The following is a 24,878-nucleotide window of genomic DNA, read 5'->3' as shown; positions in this document are numbered from 1 at the left end:
CTCTCCATGCTTCTGGCTAGAGAAAACAGATCCAGTTCCTTTCTGGGAATACGTTGAATCCTTCTCACTAAAACATTACTGTGGTTTAGTTGCATGCATCAGAACTTTGGCTAGATCAGAAGAAGCAACCAAACAAATTAATATTTCATGGTTAAATTGTACACTTTTCTTTCTTCATAGATATTTCCACAGCAAACCTCAAAGCCCTCTACTTAACTGATCATCTGCTGTTTACTCCAGCCCTTTTCATTCTTACTTTGCACTTTTCAATTTTTGCACTTCTACTAAGTAAGAAGCCTAACAGGGAATTTCAGCACTGGAGGAAAGAAATGACCCACATTCCCCAGAGAGTGGAGATTTGGCAGGACTCAGCGACCATCCATAAATTCACTGACAGCGTTCCTAAGATATCTGCTCAGGGTCACACGTACTGGTACCACTGTTAAATCCGACATCATGTTTGCAGGTTTTAAAGTTTAGTGACATTTCTCTTTAGACGTACTAATTTCCTTGCTAGATAGCAACTTAAAGAAAAAAAGTCAACGCTTAAAGTAACATTATTTACACTACCCATTTTGGAAAATGAGAAAGTGATTTAGGAGTTCCCGTTGTGGTTCACTGGTTAACGAATCCGACTAGGAACCATGAGGTTGCAGGTTTGATCCCTGGCCTTGCTCAGTGGGTTAAGGATCCGGCATTGCCATGAGCTGTGGTATAGGTCGCAGACGTGGCTCAGATCCTGCGTTGCTGTGGCTCTGGTGTACACCAGTGGCTACAGCTCCTATTAGACCCCTAGCCTGGGAACCTCCATATGCAGCAGGTGCAGCCCTAGAAAAGACAAAAAAAAAAAAAGGAAAAAAAGAAAGTGATTTAAGGGAGGTATAGCACTCAGGGGTAGAGCATTTGACTGCAGAAAGTGATTTTTAAAAATTAAAATCATCCACAGTCTTTTTCCTTCCTGATGTAGTTGTCATCAACATCTGGTTACATTCGCTTGTCTTTTTCCTCCTATTTTATATATTTGGCTCTTTTTGCACAAACTTGTGATATTCCTGTGTTTTCAGTCATATATATGAATTACTTGATGAATGTGTTACGGAGAACATTTCCCATCCTAATAAAAGTTATCGACATTATTTTGGTAGCTACGTGATATTCCAATGCAAATATTTGTCATTTGTTTAACCCCTCCCTATTACATGACACTCAGGTTACTTTCATTCCTCATATATACACACCACTGTAATTACCAGCTTGAGGATAAATAACTCATCACACACATCCATCAGCTGCTTGATCTCAGACAAGTTACTTAAACAATCTGTAAGTCGTCTATTCCTTCCTCTCTACAATGGGAATAATAATAACCTTTCATTCCTAGGATGGCCTAGGGAATTAAGTTCATATTTGCAAAGTTCTAATAATAGTCCCTGGAACCTAGTAAGGAACACAGAAATTTTTATGAATAAATAAGTAAATTTTCAATTCTTATTGTTGGTACAAGCCAACCAAATACCAACTCAGTGAACCCCTACCCTGTGCAGGGGGTTATGAGAAAGAAAAGAAAAGAAGGTGATTTTCTCTAAAAGACAGTAAGAAGGTCATGTTATCTTTCTCCCTTTAGTGAAGCATTTGAGGACCTGACATAGAACACAGAGCAGATGCTCTTTCTACATCAACACAAAATAAATATGACTTGATCTTCTCGGAAGAAATATTCTTTCTACAAATCAATAGCTAAATAAGTGTATGATTAGTATCTATCATGAGACCATGAAATTTTACCTTAGTTAAATTAGATCACTGTAGAAAAATTCTTGTCTGTTCTCAAAAGAAGAACAGGATTTTACAAGCTTTCATTATTTTATTGCATGTACGTTTGAAATTCATATTATGATGTATCTTTGTCGACAGAATAAGTGCAGGCAGGAAGAACAACCATCTAAAATCTAATTAGGTGTAAACACAAATATCATTTTTGTGACTATCTTTCAGTGTCTATTCAGACAGATTTTCCTTTTGTACTTAACAAACATAGCTTATATTCAGCACTACACATATTATTGCTGCAACAACAAACACTACACAGCATTTTAACTTAACATAATATAAATATCTTTCCATATTGATAAATGTACAGTTATGTAATTTTGTGGAAATTCATGTAATGAATGCACCATAACTGGCTTAAATGAACCCCTGCTTTGCACAGTTATAAACTTCTCACTGTTGTAAACAAGGCTATAATAAAACATCTTGTGGTAGATATGTTTGTACACCTGCCCAATTCTTTCCCTTAGGATAAATGCCTCAAAACAAACTTGCTTATCCAATCACAAGTGTATTTCAAGACATTTGCCAATTTCCCTCAGAGTATAAACTCCCACCTGCAGAGCAGGAGAGTATCTGTTTTTGCTGCATCTTTGTCAGTGCTACGTTTCACTCTTATAATTTTCTACAGTATGATAACTAAAATGTGGTCTCTCATATATACATGTATTTACATTTCATTGATTATTAATAAAGTTTAACCTTTTAAAACAGTAGATGCAAACTATAGCATTTGGAGTGGATAAGCAATGAGATCCTGCTGTATAGCACAGGGAACTATATCTAATCACTGGTGATGGAACAGGATGGAGGATAATGTGAGAAAAAGAATGTCTATATATAAGTATGACTGGGTCATTTTGCCGTACAGCAGAAATTGACAGAACACTGTAAATCAACTATAATAGAAAAAAATCTTAAAAAAGAATGTATATATAGATATAGATATATGTATAACTGGGTACTGCTATAGAGTAGAAATTGACAAAATATTATAAATCAACTATAATAACAAATTTAAAAAATAAAATATAGTTTATATTTAAAAGGTATAGAGAGTCTAAGAGTAAGGGGCTGAAGACTGAAGACATTTGTAATGTAGTATTTCCTAAAGTTATTTGGGTTGTGAACCCCTCTGGATTTGATGAAAACCACTGGATGGGGCACAGACATTCACAAAATGTTACATACCATTTCCTAAATCTCCTATAGTTCACCTACCAGCTTAATGATGTCCACAGAGGTGTCTGCCTTAAATCAGCCTTCGATGAGAAATCACAGATTCAGCATGCTCCACCCTACTTCACTGGAATGCATCCAGTCGGTTTCTGTTTTCCAGTAGCAGTGCATAGAATTACAACTAATTCTACCAGCAACTTCTCCAGTCATGCTATTATTTAAACAAAGTCTCGACACGAGGAAGGTAAGCCAACTGGAAGGCTCCAGCTTTGGTAATGGATGCTGTGGGTAGATGAGCTATTTTTCTTCGAGGCATTTGAGGCTGTGAGGTCTAAGAGGGGAGCCCAGGACACGGCAAAAGAGCGCTGAGGTGGAATCATTAATCCTCAGATAAGTCACATGCAGCTCCAAGAGCTATTAGGCCTTACAGATTATATAAAGCTTATGGGGAGAAAATGAATACAGGAGGTCTCCTCTGAGAAAATCTGCTGTAAAAGAGCCAATCTCAAAGAAATACATTAGGGGATAATTATTAACTTTTCTTAACAGATTTTTCATTTGACAATGGGTTTTTATTATAGGTCTCCTCTAAACAGTACCTAAGAGCATTTAAAAATAATTCCATTTTCAGAAATGTGATTTACCACCCACTTATTGTGTAAAATGTCTTGTTCTCCTGAGACTAAAGATGTTCTATGCCAATAAACTATTTTAATACATCATCTGGGGCTCCTTGGGAGACCACAAGGCTTGATAGATAGCAGGAGTAATCCACTGTGTTATTACAGAGGCTGTGCTCAGAAGGATAATCAATAGATCGGTGTCAACCTGAGGAGCAGAGAGGGACCATCACCAGTGAATTTCTTCTTGACTTTGACTTGAGAGTATCGGTATTCCATGTTTCTGCCAGTGATCTGCATGATGGAATAGTTAGTATAACAGTAAGCTTTCCAGGTGACATATATCTAGTGTGGCTGGCATTTTGCATTGGAAGATTAAATGCCCTTGTGTATTTGAAGAGTGTTCAGAAATAGAGAGAACTGAACATGAAAAGGAGAAATCAAGGACAGTGTCGCTGGGGAGAAACAACGTAAGCCTCTGACTGAAGAAACAGAAAGGACAGAAGACCTACCCGTGTTAAAAAAAAAAACACAGCACCCAAAGGTGCTGAAGAATCAGACTGAAGATTGGATGGCCTGGGTCCAAAAACTGTGCTTCAATTTTAAGAAGAAACTTCATTTATTAATTAAATAATACCTATTGAGCACGTACATGAGCCAGCCCCTATGATGCTGAGATATGTAAATACAGGCATCATTATCCTATCTTTCCAACAGATCATTTTTTGATAATGGAAGCTATTTTACTACAGGCTAAAATCCAGTAAGTTTTTTCTCAGTTGTGGAGGAAGCATGAAGATTTTGGAAAACTGTTAAGGTAGAGGCACAGAACAAAGGGGGTTAAAACATAAGACTTCCATTGAAATATAACGTAACGGGGGTGTTTCAGCCTTAAGAGTAATCTAATGGAGGTAACCAGCTTTTTCCCATTTATTCAGGGTGAAAATTCTTTTCAGCGGGTCTAAACACTGCACGATGGTGTAAGTAAAGACAATGCTTGGGACAGTCAAAGATAAAAGGGGATTTTAGTGGATAATATGGGAAATCTCCTTTGTAAAACTCTGAAAATTCAATAATCCCTTTTGGCTAGGGCCTCTGTGAAACAGAAGGATATGGTTCGTGGCCTCCCATATCCCTTCTAATTGATTCTGTCTTGAAGAGCTCTACTTCACGAATGCTTTTCAGATCCTCAAATTGAAAACGAACCCATCATCTGGACAAGAATAAACATTTTTTGGACTTGTTCAACTCTTAGGCATTTATCTCCTTATTGAATTACAGTTTATCTCAACCGCTGTCTACGTGGTCCTAAAACTCTAGCTGATATATGAGAAGGAGGGCTCTAAACTGAAGTAATACAACTATTACATTTGAGAGTTGGTGGATATTTCTCATTCTATAAACACAACTTCATTCCATAGATGCTCTTCTTAACCTTTCCAAGTGTTTCTTTCTAGTGGCTGTTTTCTAATTTAAAAGGTAATATGTATTCACTAAGGGTTTAGAAATTTTATTTAGAGAATTTAGAAAACTCAGGTAAATAAAAGCCTAAAATATGAATTGCCTCAAATCCAATACTCAAAGATAGTCAGTATTCACATTTTTAATTCATGGAGCCCATGATTTCAGCATTTATGTGTTGCTTCTGTGAAACACACTTTCATATGCAGGGCATTCCCATGGGCTGACGCAGATTTGGATAACTGAGCGGCCGCATGCAAAAAAAATAGCCTTTGGTTTATTCATATTCCCATAGTAATTGCATCAATTTCTCAAATTTGAGGCAGGCCAACAAAGTTAAATGTGGGTAGAAATGTGGCATGGCGGTTACGAGTCCAGGTTAGACTCCCTGAGTTCAAATCTACCCTGTCACGCACTGGTGATCTCAACCAAGAGAGTTAACATTTAAGTTTGTTTCCTCATCATTAAAACAGCTAATAAGATTGCCTGTCTTGGAGTTCCTGCTGTGGGACATTGGGTTAAGAATCAAACTGCAGTGGCGCAGGTTGCTGCAGAAGGGTAGGTTCGATCCCCAGCCCAGCAGAGTGGGTTAAAGGATTTGGCGTACTGTGGTGTACTGTGGAGTAGGTCTCAGCTGTGGCTCAGATTCAGTCCCTGGCCCAGGAACTTCCATGTGCAGCAGCTGTAGCCATACAATTTTTAAAAATTAAAAATTAAAATAAAAAGATTGCCACTCATGGCTCAGTGGATAATGAACCTGACTAGGAGCCACGGGGATGGGGGTTTGATCCCTGGCCTCACTCAGTAGGTCAAGGATCCGTTATTGCTGTGAGCTGTGGTGTAAGTTGCAGACTTGGTTCTGGCGTTGCTACGGCTATGGGGTAGGCCAGCAGCTGTAGCTCTGATTGGACCCCTAGCCTGGGAACCTCCATATGCTATGGGTGCAGCCCTAAAAAAAGAAATAAATAAAAATTAAAATTAAAAAAAGATTGCCTTTCTCATGAGCTTGTTATGAGAATTAAATGAATATTCATAAAACATGCCCAGTACAATGACTGCCACACAGAAGGGGCTCAATAAATATTAGGTTTTTCTATTATTATCATTATTATTATTATTATCCTCCTCCAAGTGAGACCCACTGCTCTGTGTGTAGCCTGCTTTTGCAGATGTTAAATATAGTGATCATATGTCCATATTAATGAAGGTTATTCTAAAATATAACTTTTAAATGTCTGCATAATATTCCATCATTTGCATTTATTACCGGTTCTTTCACAATTCCCTCTATAAGATATTTAGGCTGTTTATAACTTTCCACTTGTCTAAACAGTCATGTAGAATTCAAGGATCATGGAGCTGGCAAGAGTTCAAAGCTCTGAGATGTGCGGCTGAACTGCCCTCCAGAAAACCTGGTCATCTTCCAGCCTCACCAGTAGTGTATAGAAGTCCCAGGTCAGTTTGGGGGTCATGCCTTTCATTCCCCAAAGCCCCGTCTACCTTCACTTAAACCTCAGGATGGTAATGCAAAATTCAGTTATTTCTCTGGTTATTGAGATCCACCTGTCTGGTATTTCAAACTCAAGCTTCAAGAAACTGAGATTAACTCCTTCTGACTTCCTGCCTCTCAAGATCAACAATGCCATCAGCAGTATATGCTTGAAATTCACCTGGTCGTTTATTCTTTTTACTCTCCTACCTTCTGTGTCAAACAAAACCCAAAGTCCTGTGGGGTTTTTTTCTTGAGTATATTTTTTTTGTCCTGCTTTTCCTTCCACATCCATGGCCAGTGATCTGATGGCTGGCCTCTCTCTCTCTCTAGCTAATACCATTTCAATAATGACCCAGAAAATCTCTTTCCTTCCCATCTCTCTCTCTGCAGCTGCTTCCACCTTGTTGCCATGTAAATCTGCTCATACCAGTCTGCAATAAAATTTCTCCAGAGGCTTCACACTCACTACGGAATAAAGCCCACACCTCCCAGTATGACACTAACATCATTTAGGGTCTGTCCACATTCTGCTCTGGTCCCTCTGCTCTCTCAGGAAAATTTTGTCCCCAACTGCACTCTGCATGAGCCACCTACATGTATTAGCATCTATGGCTTCCTTTACCTATACGATCCCTTGGGAATCATTTTCCTTCCATCTGTTTTTTCAAGATTCAGCACATCATCTCTTCCATGAACCTTTCCCTGGTTCCTGGTTCCAAACACCTTTCTTTTCTCTAAATTCTTGGAGTTTCTGTCATGGTACAGCAGTTAACGAACCCGATTATTATGAGGACATGGGTTCGACCCCTGGCCCTGCGGGTTAAGGATCCGGCGTTGCTGTGAGCTGTGGTGTAGGTTGCAGACATGGCTCAGATCCCACATTGCTGTGGCTGTGGTGTAGGCTGGCAGCTCCAGCTCCAACTGGACCCCTAGCCTGGGAACCTCCATATGCCACAGGTGCAGCCCTAAAAAGACAAAAATGAAAATAAAAAATTAAAAATAAAAAAATTCTCATATCTCCTCATTTATTTGGGATGGTGCGGTAGGCAGAATAATGCTCCCCCCATAAAGATGGGCACATTCTAATCCCTATAATTTAGGAATATGTTATGTTATATAGCAAAGGGGAATTAAGGTTGCAGGTAAAATTATAGGTTGCTACTCAGCTGACCTAAGATAAGGAGATGATCCTGAATTAGCTGGAGGGCCCAGTATAATCACCAGAGTCTTTAAATGTGGAAGAGGAAGGAAGAAAAGTCAGTGTCAGAGCAATACAATATAAGAAAAATCTGATCAGCCGTTGCTGGCTTTGAAGTTGGAAGGAGGACACTAGCCAAGGGCTGCAGGCAGCTTCTGGAAGGTAGAAAAGGCAAGAAAACAGGTTCTCCCCTGCAGCCTCCAGAAAGGAACACAGCTTTGCTGATACCTTGATTTTAACCCAGTGAGACACATTTTTGGACTTCTGACCTTCAGAAATATAAAATAATAAATTTGTAGGAGATTAAGGAGTACAAACTACTATGTTTAAAATACATAAGCTACAGAGTTCCCGCCGTGCCACAGAATCTGACTGTAGCAGCTTGGGTTGCTGCAGAGGTGCAGGTTCAATCCCCGGCCTGGTGCCATGGGTTAAAGGATCTGGCATTGCTGTAGCTGTGGCATAGGTCGCAGCTATAGCCAGCTTGGATGCAATCCCTGGCCTGGGAACTTCTGTATGCCCCAGATGTGGCAGTTAAAAAAAAAAAAAAAAAAAAAAAAAAAAAAAAAAAAAAAGCTACAAGGATATAATGTACAGCAGGCAGAATATAGCTGATATTTTATAATAAATGGAGTATAACCTTTAAAAGTTATGAATTACAATGCTGTGGACCTGAAACATATAATATTATAAATCAACTGCACCTGAATAAAAAAGACAATAGGAGTTCCCGTCGTGACTCAGTGGTTAACGAATCCGACTAGGAAACATGAAGTTGCAGTTTCGATCCCTGGCCTCACTTAGCTGGTTAAGGATCCAGCAGTTGCCATGAGCTGTGGTGTAGGTTGCAGACTTGGCTCTTATCTGGAATTGCTATGGCTCTGGCGTAGGCCATCGGCTACAGCTCTGATTAGACCCCTGGCCTGGGAACCTCCATATGCTGCAGGCGCGGCCCTGAAAAGACAAAAAAAAAAATAAATAAAATAAAATAAAATAAAATAAAAAAAAAAGACAATATACATGTGTTGTTCTTCGACATTAAGTGTGTGGTGATTTGTTACAGCAGCAATAGGAAACTAATACAAGAGGCATTATATTTTGATAGAAAGAGTATATTTGGGGTAAATGCACCTGGAATTAGACCCCAGGTCTGGTACTGACTAATAATGTGATACTGGACATGTTTTTTGTGTTGGTTTTGGTTTTGGTTTTAACATCTTTGTACCTTAGTTTTCTTATCTATAAAACCTAGGGAAAGATGTTTACATCATAGGGCTACTGCAAGGATTAAATTACAATTCTTTATGTATTTAATGACTAAGATAATGTGCCTGGCACATAAAAGCACTCACTAAATCTTTAAAAATGAGTCCCTCTATACTCTCACTATTGCCTTTAACACATTCATTCCTTAATAGATTGGGAATTTGTCTTCTCTTTGCCAATATATTAAGAGTAATTAATGTGAAAAAATTTTAACTTTTTTATATCAAGTCCTAAGCACACAGTAAGCCAGGTGAATGGAAGTAAAGAAGGAATGAATGAAGGAAGGGAGAGGATGGGTGGAAGGATAGAGTGAAATTTGAATAAATTTATCAATTTTTCCAGTAATATTTTCTACTATATCACTCCAAAGTATGCCGCCAATCTGAGTATAAAAGAAAAATTGTCTTATGAAATTCTTCCTAAGATAAGAGAAATAAAAGTAAATACGTTTTGCTGTATCATATAATTAAATTTTAGCTCTTTGTGAATGTTCTCCATCAATGATACATTTTTGAATTGTAAATAGCTTATGATAGTCAAAATAAACAGCAAAAATAAGTCACAAATTGATACAAATAATTTTCTATTTTCTAAGGTGTTGACTGAGCAAAATGGAACCTCACTGAGATCCAATGAAGACGAACTCCCTAGGAAGCCATAAATGACCCAAGGCATCTTGTGGGTTTACAAAAAGAACTCACAGAGCAAAAAAAGACGCTGTTGTTTCACTGCCGTGTTTCTTCAAAGTATTGTTTCAAAACATCATCTCAGAAACCAGTTACATGTTAACACAGAAGTTTTACAATATGGTTAATGGCAAAAAGGAAAGAAGGGGAAATGAAAATAAAAGAAGACTACCATTTCATTTGCTCTGCTCTATCCCAAGACCGTGCGGGGTGCTTTCATGCACATCTCATGTAATTAAGGAAATCTGAAGTTTCTCTTCGTGGACTCTAAAGTAATCCACTGGGTTGTGAGTGAAGGATATCAGACTGTGCTGACAATGAACTGGTCTCAATGCTGGAATACAGACTTAAGCCCCAAGTTTAAGGAATTCAGCTCTTGTTGAATTAATGACATATTTTTAGCCCAGCAGGATTTGTTTTTTAATTTTTTATTCTGGAATGAATCAAACTCAATTTCCTGAGGTGTAACCTTCCAGTTTAACCTGCAAGGAATAAAAGTTAAAAAAAAAAAAAAAAAAAGTAGCTCCTTCTTTTGAAAAGGAAACAGACCAGCCCTGATCAACCATGACACAGTGCATTTTGAAAGTAGCAGATGGGGCTCCTCTCTCACCACTGATTTCTCACAAGCAAAGGAACAACTTGTCTACCACCATCACAGAGCATCTAGTAGGCATCTAATGGAATGGAGAATTATGCAAAAAGAATTCCACAGACACAATCCCCTGTCTTCTTCACTTTCTTAACTCATGTAAAATCAGCTCCCTTTGACTACAGATTTCCAGAGGAGTCTGCTGGTGCCTGATACACACAGTTTATGACTGAAAAATCTGTGTTCAGCCACAAATCCTAAGAGCAGACTATCAGGTTGCCAAAACTCGTCACTCTAGGCTTTACTGTCATTGTTGCTGTTGTTGCCACTGCTGCTGTTGTTAAGCATTCTGCTTGCTCGATCGAGAATTATATTCTTGAATGTGAATTTAATACAACTAACTACCAAGACCATCTTTATCTCATTTCATTTTTCATCAATATCTCAGTACAAAAGTAAGCAAATTTAATGCACTCACTAGAAATAGTCTTTCAAGAAGAGTTATCACTTATGTCCCCACAACTTCATAAAAGTACCAAAGTAAAGATTCCGATATTATTTATTTAGCTCCGACTATTCAGTCCTAGCCACCATGCCATATAACATCTCATTTAGCATGCACAATAATCCTATCAAGTAATTATAATTATTGCCTTCGTAGATAAAGACACTGAGACTTAAGGAGGCTATAAAACATGCCCAGGTATGTGTGAGTAAATAGTAGTCATGACTGGAATCTAGCTCTGATTTAAGTGTTTTGCTCTACTATTACTTAATGCTCACTTATATTCCCCCAACACACACCCCCTATAACAAATTCAAAGCTACAATTATTCTCCTCATCGCCATTTCAACTGCTCTCTGCTATGCTTTAAACATCTATTTTATCTACAGATAAAATGCGCTAGTTGTATGACTGAAACCCACTGGACTGACACAGAGTTACTTTTAACAGAATGAGAGCAAGCTTATTTCCAAAACATTCACTGGGCAGATTGAAAATTTCAAAGAAGACAGACCCATTTATGTAAAAGTTACTAATGTGTCACATACCCACAGGGAGACATGTGCTAATGATTGCCTTTTTTTTTGTTCAAGTCACTCAAAAACAGAACAAGGCTCAAGCAGTATAAGGAAACCAACCACTAACCCAAAAGTGCTATATATGTGCATTTCCGTAGTGATTGTACATTGGGCAGAGAAATTACCAATTACATCCGCACTGGGGAGCAGTGTGCCATGCTGGTTAAGAACATCATAGGCTTTGGAAATTCTGACTCCTGCATTTATTAGCTGTGAGAGTTAGGTGAGTCACAGGATCTCAGTTCCCTCATCTCTCAAATGTTAATAATAAGAGTAGTAATAAGAGTTAATAATAGTAAAACTCATATAGTCATTTGAGGCGTGAATGAAACATTATATAAGCTTAGCACAGTGAAGGAGAAATGGGAAGCACTAAATACATAGACACATAAAAACAGTATTTTCTTGTTTATTTTTGTCTCCAGAAAGTGAATAAAAGATACTAAACTTGGTCTCCTATCAAGTGAACTATCTAATCCATTGAAGCATTGTTCCCTGATTCCGCCAAGCCATTTTTAAGACTTCGAGTAATTCACAGGCAAAGAAATACCACCAACAAAAATGATGATAGATACTAAACATTCCCCCTGTGCTTTCAAGAAATCTTATAGGGTAAAGGACCACAACGGTTGCATGTTTTCCTAGAGGTCATCATCAACCATTTTTATGGAAGGTCAGAAACGGAAAAAATTTTGTGTGTGTTTTCCACCCCCAAGGAAAAAAAGACAAAATGAATTTCCATAGAAATGATTTTTCTAGTATGTCTATTGTAATATGAGAAAATTATATCTGATGTTTTTATTATATTCTAAACTAGGAAATCCCATGATAAATGGAATTTTTATTGAGTCCCTATTGCACAACACTAGCCACTGTGACATGTGGTATCTCATTTAGACTCTCAATAATGTTCCCATCGCTTCAGCACCACAAAAAATAAAGGAGAAACTCAAACACTGCAGCACCCACCTTTGTCATGTCTACTTTAAGGTCTGTGAGCAGACATCTAGGAAAAATGAAAAATGCCAAATTCAGGGTTTAAAAGATCATGATTTCTGGGTTCTAACTCAATACTTTCCTTCCCTCAAAGTAGCATTTTCTTACTGCTATAGCATGAGAAAATCTGGTTCAAACAGCTTACTCACAAAGGCAGAGGGTGTGTAAGCCATGTATGCAGACTCATATGGCTTCACCACAGACCTAAAAAAGAAACACACCTACAGTCAAAAGATCTCAGTCCAAGAAGGGTTTTCCAAAGTTCCTATGGGAATCCAGAGGAAGTTTCTTTACAAAACTCATATTATTTTCTCTAAATCCAGGGGCATTTGGCATGTCATCTGATAGGGATTGACGGTAAGCTACCTAGCACCATGTATGTTAAAATGCTTTAATTTCCTGGAGGAATGAGTTTCAAGTTCATGATTCTAGGAGCCCCACTTTGTGGAATTTCTCTGCTTCTTGTAAAAGAGTCAATCACCAGACCACAACCAAAGAGCGAATATTTTGATGATGCCTCAGATCCTCAGAACCACCATCTTTTGTGGGACTCTCTACTGGGAAGCGTATTTTGTAGTAAGAACACCTATCAGCAGACCAGGAAGAAAAGAGAGTGAACTTATCTTCATTTATAACACATTACATCAGCACAAAAGGTATTTCATTAACCAACTTCCCTTTGCTGTTCCTTTTAAGGTTCTCTAAATCCAGACAGTCTGTTTCTTTCATTCTTGAAGCTTTAGCTAATAATTTCTTATCCAAAGTGCTCTAGATGGTAAAAAATGCATTTTCATATGATCAGTTTGGGAGTGAGTCACATTAGCTAAGTGTTTATTAATCTGGACCAGAAAAAAACATATTTGGCCCAGAAAACCCATACTTTCAGAAAATAAGTAAACATCTACCTCAGTAATAAAGTTCCTACAATGCTTTCATATCTTGGTTGGCAAAATAATTACTATTTCTATATTGAAATCCCAAAGTAAAATGAGAAAGAATGAGAGAGGGAGAAGAAGGAGGAGGATGGGGAGAAGGAGAAGAAAAAGAAAAAGAAGAAGGAGAAGAAGAAGTGGGGAGGGGGATGAGGAATAAAAAGGGTGGAAGGGGTGCAGGGGGAGGAGAGGGAGAAGGGAGAGGAAGAGGAGAAAAGGAAGGAAGGAAGGGAAGGAGTTTAATGTTTAAATAGTGTAAACCACACGCTGTGGTCACTCAATATATATATAATTAGTTTTAGATTGTTATCAGAAATATTACTAATAGTAACAGTAATAGCACTAATAGTTATTAGTAGTATGACCATTATTAGTACTAATGCTTTTTTTTAGTACATGCATTAGCCAGGCACTACTCCAAGCACTTTATAAGTATTAATTCATTTAATCTCAGAATAACCATAGGATGGTGGGTTCTATTTTCATCTCCTTTTACAAACAAGAAAACTTTAAATAACTTGCCCAAGACTACCTAACTAGTAAGGTACCGAGCCAGGATTTGGACCCAAGCAGTATGGTTCCAGAATCCATGCTATAATGACTATATTTTCTGAAAACTTAACTCCAACTGGCTTAAACAATAAAGAAAAGCATTGGAAATCCAGAGGTAGAATAGGTTCCAAAGGTGATCAATATTTTTATTTCAAATGGACCCAAGTTCTTTTGATCTATCCATTCTGCCATATGCATTGTTGGTGTCATCTTAAGACAGGTTCCTCTGTGGTTAAAAGTTGCCCCTGTTTGTTAGAAAAAGAGAACAGAGAAGGTACTTGGCACTCAACATTCATTGTAATATAAACCCCCATTGCAGATAACTGGGCCAACTCAGGACTCACACCCAACTCTACACCAAAAAAACCACTAAAGTGAATAGTGACATAAACTGAGAGTCATCTGAGATGGAATGATATTTTAAAAGTTAATCAAAGACTCCACTATAATATTTTGGCTTAGGAATGCTATAGGTGAAGCCTCCAGAGAGACCAATTTTTATATTCTGTCTTCAGAATAATCTAAGCCATAACGATTTCATCATAAACTTTATGAATTAGAACATCTCTAGGTTAACCTCCAGTTCTGGCATTCTATGGTCTTATGAATTCATTCAATTTCTATTAACATTTCTCAGAGGGAAAATGTTCCTAGAGAAATATTTTCATATATCAGAAGTTTTCTCATAAAGCATAATTAAGTTTGCATCAGTTGCCATCTTGGTGACTTAGATGGGAAAATATGATGGAAGAAAGGGAGACCTGAAGCCCCAACTATGCTATTTTTCACTATCTTAGGAAAAGACATTTTTCATCATACCCCAATGCTCTAGTTAGGTTTGTCCACATGTTAAGTGCAAGATAAACCTGAGGCAGACCTGATGTCTGGGCCTGTAAGAGATGCTACACCTGAGAAACTGATCTTTGATTCAGCTGGTCTGACAGAGTACACTCAGGAAGGTTCCCAGGTTGCTTTTGTACCATCAGTTGCCACCCAGGCAGACCGAGTCTCCATACCATCAGCAAAGTGCTTGAGGATACGATGCACCCCAGTAATGGAAAAGGGGCAGTCCTCACCAATGCAAGAACGCTAACTCTATGCAGGTGGTATTGGCAGCTGCCATACCTTCCTATGGATACTTAGAGACCTGGAAAGCCTTCATCTGGGAGCACACCTTATTGTCTCCTGCTTTTGTATCAATCTTCAGTTTCCATACCCTTTGTCACTAAGGAAACATTACATTCTATAACTGTGTCCACTGGCCTCTTATCATCAATCAGAACACTGTCCCATGGAGACACTCTTGCAGTTACACAGGAAATTGAACAAGAGCAGTTTGAGAGTCATTAACTGTCTTTAAAGTCTCCATGTACTGAACCTAGAAATGGCTGAAAGGCAATTTTTCTGAGGTGTCCTATGTGGTTGTGCTGGCATCTGGGAACACCCTGAAATGATTGAAGAGATACACTTATATTAAGCATCCAAAGCATTGATGAGAATACATCTGCCTTGGCAGTCAAAGTAATTCTCTACTGAGTTGAGTTTCTTAGAACGTTGCTGCTCAAAAGAATGGTCCATGTACTAGCAGCATCCGCCAAAATCTAGTATCTGTGTTCCTGCCCCAGACCTACTGATTAAGAATCTAAATTTTAGCAAGATCTGCAAGTGTTTCCTACACGCACTAAAGTTTGGGTAGCTACCACTGCTTTAAAGGACTGCCTTCTTTGGCTCATGACAATTTACTCCCTTCCATTTCTTCATTGAATAGGAAATTCATGTTGGGTCATTCAAATACCACTTGCAAACACCCATCCTTTGGGCCATATCTTCAGAATAACATACTAAAGGAGACAGACATACACAAATAATCCACTCCCATAAGAACATGTGGTACCTCTAAGATTCTAGATATTCTCACCTTACAAACCACTGATTTATATAATTTTTTGTCTTTTTTTTTTTTTTTTAAGGGCTGCACCCACAGCATATGGAGGTTCCCAGCCTACGGGTCTAATCTGAGCTGTAGCTGCTGGCCTGCACCACAGCCATAGCAACACCAGATCTGAGCCACTTCTGCAACCCTGCACCACAGCTCACAGCAACACCGGATCCTTAACCCACTGAGCGAGGCCAGGGATCAAACCCACAACCTCATGGGTCCTAGTTGGATTCGTTTCCACTGTGCCACAATGGGAACTGCCTATATAATTATTATATAAATAATATATATTACCAGAATTAAGTCTCAAATGTTCTCTTTAAAAACTATATGAAAGGAGTTCCCATCGTGGCTCAGGGATTAACGAATCTGACTAGCATCCATGAAAACGCAGGTTCGATCCCTGGCCTTGCTCCGTGGTTTAAGGATCCGGCGTTGCCATGAGCTGCTGTGTAGGTCACAGATGTGGCTCGGATCCTGTGCTGCTGTGGCTGTGGCATAGGCCAGCGGCTATAGCTCCAATTCAACCCCTAGCCTGGGAACCTCGGTATGCTGCGAGTGTGACCCTAAAAAGCAAAATAAACAAACAAACAAACAAAAAAACTATGTGAAACATAAAGCTATCTAATTTAACTAAATGGAACTATTTACCCTGAAGAGACTTGAGAAGCAAACAGGTGAGACTAGTCAAAGGAGAGGGGACTAACTCTCTAGAGAAAACAAAAGACAGAAACAGTGTTAAAGGGAAGATGTGATGAGGAGGCAGATTAGATTTCAACTTCATTTAAGGCAGAAGTCCTTGACAGAACTATCCATGGTATTGAAGACGCAGCTCTGAAAAGTATTATCAAAACCACATTGAGAATGAAATTCATTTTTCGACCATGGCCTAGATGATATCTGGCTTCTGCATCTCTGCCTCTTCTCCTCCTTGTTCACCACATCCTCCTCCCATCACCCCAGCTCTGCTCTTTCTCTGACACACGTATCAAGGTCATTCCACCAAGGGATTTCACACCTGCTGCCATCTCAATGTGAATGATCAACCCCAGCCATTTCCCTGAGTGGCTTCTCACCCCAGGCAGGTCCCTGCTCAAATGCCCCTTCTTCTATGAGGGTACTGCCGAACATTCTATCTAGAATAATCCCCCTCTTTCATCTCTTTCTCCATCAATTGGTCATGCCGAGGTAATGCAAATCTCAAATTCTCAGTTCTTACAAAAACCAATGATTTCTCTTGCTCATATTGTATATGGATTCCTAGTTGTCTGAAGGCTGGCTGTGCCTCTGCTCAGGTCTGTGGCTCTGGTCCACAGGCTTGTTCACACTACAGAGTAGAAGAACAAGAGTCTTAGCTAAACCACATGATCACTGTAAAGGTTTCTGCCCTAAATTAGGGAAATCTGAGTAAGGGGGCTGGATTTTATCAATGTCAATGTCTTGGTTGTGCATTATACGATATTTTGCAAGATGTTACCATTGGGGAAAGCTGGATAAAAGGTCCATAGGATCATATGGTATTATTTCTTACAACTTCATGTGAAACTACACCCATCTCAAAATTAAAAGTGTAGTTTTTAAAAAGTATCTGCCTTATCAGATATGGCACATATCACATCTAATCACATTTCACTGGCCAAAACAAAGCATATGGACAGGCAGCAAAATATGCCTGCCCACAAGGAGGTCCAGGAAACTTCACAGCTATGAATGAGGATGTTATAGTTTATGTAACATTCAGCATCCCATGTGGAAAACAGAAACCACATTAGGTTTCTCAGAAAAGACAACCTAATATAATGAATTGTGATGTTAAAATAATTCTTGAAAACTAAAAAAAGTAGAAGGAGAAAACTGAGGCAACAAGAACTAGTAACTGCAATAAGCAGCTACAACACTTAGGTTGGGGAACAACGGGAGGAAGAAGTTGATTAGAAGAAATAACAAGCTCGGAAGGGTAGAGGCTCCCTCGGAAAAGACAGGGCAGGAGTTCCAGTCATGGTGCAATGGAAAAGAATCTGACTAGGAACCATGAGGTTGTGGGTTCGATCCCTTGCCTCACTCAGCGGGTTAAGGATCCAGGGTTGCCGTGAGCTGTGGTGTAGGTCACAGACACAGCGTGGATCTGCTGTTGCTGTGGCTGTGGTGCAGGCCAGCAGCTGCAGCTCTGATTAGACCCCTAGCCTGGGAACTTCCATATACCATGGGTGTGGCCCTAAAAAAAGACAAAAAAAGGGAAAAGAAAGAAAGAGAGAGAGAGAAAGAGAGAGAGAAAGGAAGGAAGGAAGGAAGGAAAGAAGGAAAGAATGAACGAACGAGCGAGCAGGGCAATGCCCAGATGACACATCTACCCCAAGAATTTGGAAGATGTGCTACAGCCTCATTTCTATAACTGGTCACAAGGTTTTAGTTGGTATTTACTATTTCCTTCTTTTATTACCCCTTCCCTGTTCCTTTTCCGTCAGCCAGAATCTCAAGGGTTTGGGATTTTTTTCTTGGTATGGTGACCCAGGTTTCATTAAGGGCCTGATTCTACCTTGGTATTGGTTGCTATGGTTTTCCTTTCACTTTTACTGGAGAACATGGAAGGACCAAGAGGTGCCCCAGATAATCCTATAGGATCCAGTCTGTTGCTCCCTGCTTCCTTAGGTCTTATAGCAGCAACACAATGTCCCTTGATAACTGGGATGGATTACCCCAGCCAACAGGATATACCATTCTTGGCCAAAATAGCTAGTCTCAACTTCCAATTCAATAAAACGGACGCTATATTCCCTTGCAGAAGCACGCCTCCCTTGAGAACAAAGGCCACCACAGAGCTCAACATTCTGGGGATTGAAAGTAAAAATGCTGTAAAAAGTTTATCAACAATAATGGAGGAACCATTCTTGCTTCTCCCCTTGATTCTGGGACCCATATACTTTGGTGTGGGGAAGAACAGTACCATATACTCATCACCGATTTACCCTCTGAGGTGTTTTCCCCACTGGAGAATTAACTCAGTCTTCTGTTGGTCATTATACCATGCTTGCAGGCCAGGCTGCTTCTGAGGGGTGGAGTATGTGATAAGTCTTTGATGGTGGAGTTAATAACCCCAACCTCCCTCCCTACCACAGTGGACCTTACTTCTAGGTCACTGGGCCCATGTGACTGCACGTCTCTATTCCAATTATATTTTAGGCAACTGGAGAAAAAAAAAAAACATGGGAGGTTTCATTGACCCACTTGGCCAAATTGTGAGGAAAGACTTGGGCCAAAACCTCATTTATTGCTTGATACTGCAAGCCCTTAGTTGAGTGGCAGATCATAGAATTCTTTGGGGTCCCCAAGGAATTAGCAGCAATTTAGAGACAGTATCTATTAATCTCCTATTTTATGAGTATTTCCCTTTCTCCAATATTTCCCTCCTCCCATCTCCTTTCCCATAGTCACTCTGGCAAACAAAGGGTTAGGTGAGTGTTTGAAAATAATAACACAAGGAGTTCCTGTGGTGGCTCAGCATGTTAATGACATGACATTGTCTCTGTGAGGATGCTGGTTTGAGCCCTGGTCTCACTCAGTGGGTTAAGGATCCAGCATTGCTGCAAGCTACTGCTTAGATCACAGATGCAGCTCAGATCCAGTGTTCCCATGGTTATGGTCTAAACTGCAGTTGCAACTCTGATTGACCTCTAGCCCGGGAACTTCCATATGCCACAGGTGCAGCCATTTAGAAAGAAAGAAAGAAAGAAAGAAAGAAAGAAAGAAAGAAAGAAAGAAAGAAAGAAAGAAAGAAAGAAAGAGAGAAAGAAAAAGTAATACCACAAACTTTACCAAACTCTCTAGTCTTCTTTATTTTTCTGGATAGCACTCATCACTACCTGAAATTAATCCTATATTAATTTGTTTATTTTGTGTATCACTGGGAGCTGTGTCTAGTCACTTATGAGAGAGCATGATAATGTAAGAAAAAAATATACATGTATGTGTAACTGGGTCACCATGCTGTACGGTGGAAAAAATAATTGTATTGGGGAAATAAAAATTTTTTTAAATTAGCAAAAAAAAAAAAAAAGAAATGTGTAAAGCCTATGGTCTAGAAATTTAACCTCTAGAAATGTGTTCATAAAAATACTTTGATTTGAATAAAAAAAATTTTTTTTGTCTTTTACTTTTAGGGTCTCACCACGGCATATGGAGGTTCCCAGGCTAGGGATCTAAATGGAGCTACAACTGCCAGTGGCCTATGCCACGGCCACAGCAACGCAGAATCCAAGCCGTGTCTGCGACCTACACCACAGCTCAAGGTAATACTGGATCCTTAACCCACTGAGCGAAGCCAGGGATGGAACCCGAGCGCTAGTTGGATTTGTTAACCACTGAGCCATGACAGGAACTTCAGATGTGAGTAAAAGTAGTATTTACAGAACTATTTATTTAGAGCACATAATTTGGAAAAATAAAGTAACCTAAACATGCAATTGATGTTATTTATCCATTCAACAAAAGTGAGTGCCCATGAGGTACCAGAATAGGACTAGGTACAAGAAACACTATCCTCAACCAAACCCATATGATCTCTCAAGATGTCAAGAGACAATTTTCCTTTTTAATTTTGTAATGGTGCAGCAAATATCCTAATGTTAGCTTATAGATACTTCACTAATAATAGCAATAATAATGAGGGTACTTTACATTTGCATATAGCACTTCTAACTTTTCAAAGTAATTCTCCAGCTATTATATTTCTTAAAATTGGGTCATATTAAACTGCACTTGAACTTCATTATTAGATATTTTCTGAGAAGAGAGTTGAGAGATTGTTGGCCCTTTTACATTAATTATGGACATACAAGATGAATTAATCAAATTCTGCTGTATTTGCTATTAGGGTCAATTGGGTGGGGGGGGGGGAAGCCACTCTGCAGGGTTTAGAGTAGGATGCAACAGAGAAGATTATGCAAAAACAAAAGTTCTTTAAATGGTTTAAGTTTTAAATAAATCCTAAACCCATTGTCTTTATGAGGCATCATTAATAGTCTAAGAAAACACCACTATTTTGCAAAATCGAGTCCATTAGCAGAAGGAGATTTACAGTGAAGCTCAGGGCCCCTCACGTGCATGCGCCCCCTCAAGGCATTGGGAGGGGACTCAACATGGTATTCAATGGCCATATGTTTTTTTAAAATTGATAAAAAATAGTTTAGTGCGATCCATTTAGACTGTCACTACTTTCCATCAAACTTGCCCGCTTTCACAGTTTTCTTTCATTAGGTTGTGCAGCAACGGACACAGGCAAGGCTATCTATGGTACATGCAGGGTCCCAGCAAAATATTTTCATTGGGCCTTTGTCTATATAAGGAATTTTGTTAAAAATAGATTATAAAAAGCAAGGGCCTATGTGAGATAGAACAGTTAGAACAAGATCTACAAAGAGCCAATCCATAGACCTACCTCCACAGCTCAAAGCCTATGGGTTAACAGTGGACCCTCAGTAGCTCAGAACTCCAAACTCATCTTATGTCAAATGTGACTGAGAGTCACCCCAAATCAGTCTGCTAGCACTATTCTGGTGGCCCGATAGCACAAGATGCCATGAAATAAATGCTGCACTGGCTAATGAGTATAATTCACTCACCAAGATGCTCTAAATCCGAGTCCCACAGCTCTGTGGGACATCTTGTCAATCCCATGAAACAGAAGGTTAGAGAGCAACCCAGTGGTTGAAAGGAGGTTCAGGGTCCATGTGCGCCCAGGTCCAGTGTTAAGGTGTCCCAACCAATCTTGGAGAAACTGGACAACACTGAGGAAGGCACTTCAAAGTGCATGCCTCCCACTCCACGATAGCCAATGCCTGACTCCCTGGAGTCTAAGGGTAATACTAACCACAGCGTTTTCAAGATATACTCCAAGGGGTGTTGACTTACAGGATACCTTTAGTTAGGGTTTATTGACATATATTTATTTGGTTTGCAATTATTCCACACATATTAAAATTATTGCTAGCCATGCCAATGCAGAAATGGCTTCCAGAAATACTCCTACCACCTGCTGTGCCAACTCATCCTGTGTCACGACACAAAGATGTAGGGCCAGAGGTCATGTCATGCTATGACACTGGCACCAGAAGGATGTGGGTAGTGGGTAGTGGCAAGAAACAAAAGTCAAAAGTAGGGAGCCAGAAGTTAGTCTACGGAGAAATTTTTTTTTCAAATTGTTAACAGCTCACGGGTGAAAGGAATATTGATAGAGACATTTTCCCAAATTTAATAAGTTTAAGTCATTTGCATAAAATTACCAATAAAAAGTATGAGCTTCTAAACCATTAGTACTAAATTAGCTAAAGAAGAGACTGAGTTACCTTTTTGTTTTTTATACAGAAAATATTACAAACTCATTATCAAAAAACAAGATGACCAAAGAGTTTGCCACCAAAAATATAAGAAAAAGTACTAGAGAAGTATGTTTAGCAAGTCTACTAAGAAACCTATGTTTCTGGACTTTGTGATTTTTATGGCAGTCAACTTTAAAAATTTGTAACTTACTGTGATTTCATCTCTCAATCTAAATTTACTTTCATATCTAACTTTGTATTCATTTTTTAAAGAAAGTCTTAAAATTATGTAAACTTCCAGGCTTACAAAACCTAAATCTATCCCTATTTATAGGGTCACCTCTTAACATATTTCAAAATAGCCTAATTGTCAATTGAAATTTGCCATTGGCTATTAAAAAAAAGACTTGGATTTATGATTCCTCTGGGAATGAACTACAGTATTTACTTCCCAAAAGGAGCCATTCACACTTAGACTCAAATACATACATATATTCTTATCAAATGAGACTTTCACCAGATGCAAACACGCAAGCAAATATTGTCTAACCCTCTTCATGCTGACTGTTAGGAGACTGAGTCCCATCATGCTTGTTGAAGTTCCTAGTTCAGAAAATTCATTTAATTCCTAAGCACAGTTGCCATTAATTTCATCTTTCTTTTCTGACCAGCTCCTACGTTCATGAAATCCTCTTGGGAGGAGTTCCTCAAGTACTGAAGACTGTTTCGGCCAGCTGTGCAGGGCTGGGCTGAGGGCCAATGGGTGTAAATATGAGGAGCAAGGTCACTAGGTCAGCAGATCTGGCTGGGTTCTGCTCAGGCTGCATCCTCTGAGGGGTGGTTCTACACTCCATGGCTGGGGAAACGGATTCCCACAGCCACATATGCTTCCATATGACCCCAAACATACCCCAGTGGAATAGGAGCATTTCAGTTTAGGATGGCCACTTTCAATTCAGCAGAAGGAGAGACACGCAGGAGACCAGGGGAGATATTCTCATACCTCCCCTGGTCTCTCTAAAGCTGAAACGTTTTAAAGCTGATCTTACATAATCCGATTTTAACGCAGTTTCCGTGGGATAAGGCAGGAGCAACACAAGGTGCTTCCTGTTAGAGTCAATATGGAAAGAATGAGTTACGACCAGTAACTTACTCTAGACTCAGCTTCCACAAGTAAAACATGCTCTTACTCCCCAGATTCCTGCTAGCCTGGGCAGTTACCGTGAGATGGGCTAACAAAAACAAAATCAAAATCTCAGTGACCTAGCAAAATAAAAATAATGGTCTAACCTGGACAAAGTCCTGTCTGAATGCTTGTGTGACCTGAGTCCAAATGCGGACTCAGGAACCCAGGTTGCTTCAATGACAGGGCTCTGCATTCTTGTTGCCCTGGGAGCAAACCCCTGGCAGATGCGAGGGTTGAGAAAAGGAGGACCATGTAGGACTTTCTGTACATACCGGGACTGCAGGTGGAGTTTATGCCCACGCTGGACTGGCCAGAAATCAATCCGGTGGTTTCATTTAACTGCAGTAGAGACAGGGCAATCTCACTTAACTGTGCAAAGAAATGAAAGGAGATAGGTTTGGTGTCACTGGTAGTGTCAAAATAAACCAGCTAAACCTTGAATTTCAAGGTCAGTTCTCCATACAACAACAACAACAAAAAAAAAAAAAAAAAAAAATTGCATGCTGAGAAAATTTTAAACAGCATCTCCACTTGTTGCTGGCAATCATTTATTTGATGTTATGCTTTAATTAATATAGACATGTTAGAATCTGATTTCTATGACTCTTGTGTTTAAGTCAATTGATTGAACATCTCTTTTCTCTTATTTGGTTTTAGGCTGATATGTGCTACATGGATTGAAGCTAGTAAGAGTCAATATTTAAAATTCGGAAACATGGCCTCTTTTATCAATCCATCATCTCTTCCTTGCCTTCTGGTTAGATCACTGATAGCCTCCGTGATGGCCCCTGTGATAATTTTTTTTTTCATTTTTTAAAGTTTTATTGAAGTATAGTTGATTGACAAGGTTCTGATAAGTTCTGCTGTATAGCTAAGTGATTCAGTTATACATGTACACATATCCATTCTTTCAGATTCTTTCCCCACATAGACTGTCACAGAATATTGGGTAGAGTTCCTTGTGCTGTATAGCAGGTCCCCATTGGACAATCATTCCATGTGCCTCAGCGTGCATATGCCAGGCTCAAACCCCCAAACCCTCCCTACCCACCGCCCAGCCCCCTTTGGTAACCATAATTTTTTTTTTAAAGTCTGTGAGTCTGTTTCCGTTTGGCAAGTTGGTTCATTTACATCCTCTTTTTTAGATTCCACACATAAGTGATATCATGATGTTTGCCTTTCATTGTCTAACTTCCCTGTGATATTTTATTTCAGTCCAATCTCTTTGCCACAGGAGTTTTACAAAGCACTTGCAGTTAATACGATAAACTAATTTAAACTAAGGAGTTAAGTCGGTGCTTAATGGCTTCAAATATTATCACGATCCTGTTCTGATTTGCCTTTTCGCCAGCTTTTTGCTTTTTGCTTTTTTGTCTTTTTAGGGCCGCACCCACAGCCTATGGACGTTCCCAGGCTAGGGGTCGCATCACAGCTGTAGCTGCCCACCTACGCCACAGCGACGGCAATGCCAGATCCGAGCCACGTCTTCGACCTACACCACAGCTCTCAGCAACGCCAGATCCTTAACCCACTGAATGCGGCCAGGGATCAAACC

General features: G+C 39.3%; 1 long non-coding RNA gene across 6 annotated transcripts in view; it reads right to left on the bottom strand.

Annotated features, from left to right (window-relative positions):
• Positions 1–24,878, bottom strand: part of LOC110256949 (uncharacterized) — an 879,371-nt gene that overhangs the window by 356,589 nt on the left and 497,904 nt on the right. For all 6 annotated transcript variants that reach the window (XR_014830183.1, XR_014830185.1, XR_014830186.1 and 3 more), the window contains one exon: positions 23,596–23,692. This is a non-coding gene — a long non-coding RNA (uncharacterized LOC110256949). The remainder of the gene's footprint in view (positions 1–23,595; positions 23,693–24,878) is intronic.

The sequence above is a fragment of the Sus scrofa genome, chromosome 15 (genome assembly GCF_054392235.1).
Source record: "Sus scrofa isolate SSC_HxYL_T2T_F1_AM1 chromosome 15, Sscrofa_HxYL_maternal_Yorkshire_Landrace_v2.0, whole genome shotgun sequence".
NCBI classification, from domain to species: domain Eukaryota; kingdom Metazoa; phylum Chordata; class Mammalia; order Artiodactyla; family Suidae; genus Sus; species Sus scrofa.
This window is presented reverse-complemented; position numbering and strand designations above follow the sequence as displayed.